This window comes from Mastomys coucha, unplaced genomic scaffold, assembly GCF_008632895.1.
Source record: "Mastomys coucha isolate ucsf_1 unplaced genomic scaffold, UCSF_Mcou_1 pScaffold3, whole genome shotgun sequence".
In the NCBI taxonomy this organism is placed as follows: domain Eukaryota; kingdom Metazoa; phylum Chordata; class Mammalia; order Rodentia; family Muridae; genus Mastomys; species Mastomys coucha.
In genome coordinates, this window is record NW_022196909.1 from 41,721,069 (window position 1) to 41,724,082 (window position 3,014).

The window sequence follows — 3,014 nt, forward strand, 5'->3', positions numbered from 1 at the left end:
CCACGGCAGGTCCAAGTGTTCTCAAGCGAGCCTGGACAGTGGGAGGAAATGGCAGCTGGGTATCTTTCCCTCACGAACCCTCCCAGCCCGAGGCTAGGATGGTGCCGAGTGCTCATCTTATTCTTCAAACTCCTCTGTACATAGAACAAGTGCCAATCTGTCTTGCTGGTAGGAGGTGCGGAGCTAAAGGGCTCCCCAGAGGCACCCCTGAGTTGGGGTGGATTGCTTGTTCCTAACCTCAGAGCCCAGCTCCCACCAGGCAGCCTTGCCTCTCGCTGGGAAATGGTCTGGAGAGGTAGGGTGTTAGTGGACTAGCTCAGGTCTGTGGCTTCTCAGCCTCTGGGGGATAGAATGACCTCTTCACAGGGGTCATCCACGACCCTCAGAAAACACAGAGAGCTATTTGCCATTATGACTCATAACCGTAACGGAATTACAGCTAGGAAGTCGCAACAAAAATAAATGTATAGGCCGGGCGGTGGTGGCTCACGCCTTTAATCCCAGCACTTGGGAGGCAGAGGCAGGCGGATTTCTGAGTTTGAGGCCAGCCTGGTCTACAGAGTGAGTTCCAGGACAGCCAGGGCTACACAGAGAAACCCTGTCTCGGAAAAAAAAAAAAAAAAACAGAAAAAAAAATGTATGATGGGGGTGGGGGAGTGTCACCACCACGTGAAGAGGAACTTTATCAAAGGATAGCAGCATTGGGAAGGTTGAGAACCCCTGCTCTGGATGATATTGGATGGGCAAATAAACACTTGTCCTCTAGGGGGTAGCCATGCTGTCATCAGGGAGCAAGTTAGGACGGTCTTCTAGGGTTTGGTACCCTATGGGATTGAGCTGCAGAGCTCGATGATGCTCCTCCAGATGTCTGTGGATCCGCAAGCATCAGGCCTTGCAGCATCAACTGTGACTAGAACTTATAAGCTAGTTGGAGTTTAGCTCGTGGCTCATCCTGATCCCTCCCACCTATGGCTCCATCCTGGGTTCCAAGCTCTCACTCCCATGGGCCAGACAGACTGAAGGCTACTTCCATGCTCACACTAGCACTTAAACAAACAGTAGGCCACTTTATATCCAAGAAACCATTCCTGAAAGCACTTGCTCCACTCCGGAAAATGAACGCGCAGGTCATACGGAGCCCTCCCAGCACCCGCGTCTTAAGACAGCAGACGTTCTGGAAACTTCCTTGTTCTGCCCTAAGTCTTCTCCAAATGACCCAGGGTGGGCAGGGTAGGGTGAGGGAGGCCGGAGAGATGGCTCAGGGGTCAAGAGCACTGGCTGCTCTTCCAGGGGACCCTGGTTCAATTCCCAGCACCCACATGTCAGCTCACAAACGATACAGGGGCCTTTCTACCTCCGGTCCACCCACAAGGTGCAGCTCCCTCAGGAATCCTAACACAGTGAGAGACAAGGCTGAAGGGAGCCCAGTGCCCTGGAGTAGATGCTGAGCTTATCAATATCTTCCCCTCCGTGACCCATGGGCCACGTGGAATGGGTACCACTACGTGCTCCTGTAGGTAGGGTGCTCTCACTGAGTCCCCAAAGGGCACAGACTGGAGTCATACTCTTCCTCCACACCTCCTCCTCTGCCTTGTCCAGGGCTGGGTTCTTGTAGACTCCTATTACTATACATATTCAGGACAGTTGCTCTGAGGTCTTGCCCTTCAGGCTGTAAGTAGCAAGTGGCCCGAGGGTGCAGGTGACTGACACAGCCAGATACGGGAGACCCTAAAATTCCTCCAGCTTCCTGACCATCAGTTCCAAAGAAGTTGACATTTGTTCCTGTTCTTTTCAACTCACAAGGACTCACGGTTGTTGGATCAAGTCTGGCATGGTAATAGCAAGGGTCGTGCAGATTTCCCAGGCAGGAGGTGGGGGCAACAGCCAGCCCCAAGAGCGCATGCGTGCATGCTGCCAACCTGTAGAGAGGAGCCCTGGCGTTTCCCAAACACCCCATGATGCGGACATTGCTTTCCACAGCTCTGGCCTGAGAAGCACTCTAACATCCTGGACAAATTCCCTTGTATAGCAACTAGGTGGCCAGCACCTTTGCGTGTATCACAGAAGGCCCAAGTCCAGAGGGGTGTGGCCACCATGGGCTGGGGACAAGCAGTGCTGGTGTGGAGACTGGGTGTCCACACCTGGAATCCCATACCTATAGATGACCATACCTTATAGTCTAACCTCCCAGCGACCCTGGGAACTAGTAAACCAGAGTTGCTGGTCGGCCATTCCTCTTTGGACCCATGCCCCCTCCCTACTCGTTCTACTTTGCTTCTAAAGTGCGTGGTCTCTCTGGGTCTGCCCCCAGGGCAGCTGAGGCAGTGACCCTGCCCTGGGGGTAAGTACTCGGCCGAAACCCATCAGGAGGAAAGAGGCTGGCTTGAAGGAGTCCCGCCCCCTCCCACACCACCCCAAGCTGCCAGCAGCCTCCCACCTGCTGAGAGCATCAGCTGAATATCCCTGCCAGGGTGAGAGTTTGGAGGATTGGGGGATTGGGGGTGAAGGAGGGTGGGGTGGGGCTTAAACACGCTTAGGCCAGCCAGCCTTCTGTCCCTGTTGACAATCAGGTTGATATAAGGTGAGTGGATATGTGGGGGTGGGGTGGGGGGGAGGAGAGGTCTCCATGCATAGCCCAGCGCAATCCGTCGGTGCCGTTGGAACCTAAAGACGCTGATACCCAAGCGAGGGGCGTGCGCAGCTGGTGCAGGCAGTGCAACTCTAGCAGGCAGTCCGTGGCTGGCCAATGTCTCGGTGCCTGGAATGCTTTAGCAGGTGGTCGCGGGGCGCTCGTCTGAAGAAGAGCCTGACAGAGCCCGCGCAGGCTTCTGCAAGCCAGCAGGGGTCAGGGGCGGACCCGGGGAGGGGCCTTGGTCTTAGGCCGGGCGGTCACCTCTGTGCTCGATCAGACCAAGCAGTCTGCGGTGAGCTGAGGCCGGTCCAGCGCTGGACGGGTAGGGGGCTCGTAAAGGGGATCGGGCGGGCTGCGGGGCTCAGGGGTCGGATGAAGAGGA

The 3,014-nt window shown here is 55.8% G+C and overlaps 1 protein-coding gene across 4 annotated transcripts in view; it reads left to right on the plus strand.

Annotated features, from left to right (window-relative positions):
• The first annotated feature begins 2,520 nt into the window (after positions 1-2,520).
• Positions 2,521-3,014, plus strand: part of Slc19a1 (solute carrier family 19 member 1) — a 20,253-nt gene continuing 19,759 nt past the window's right edge. The window contains exon 1 of one of the 4 annotated variants that reach the window (XM_031348087.1): positions 2,521-2,581. The gene's annotated coding sequence lies outside the window, so the exon portion shown is untranslated. Of the gene's footprint in view, positions 2,582-2,864; positions 2,955-3,014 lie in introns of those variants that run through there. The other 3 variants (XM_031348098.1, XM_031348094.1, XM_031348101.1) reach the window with 3 other exon arrangements.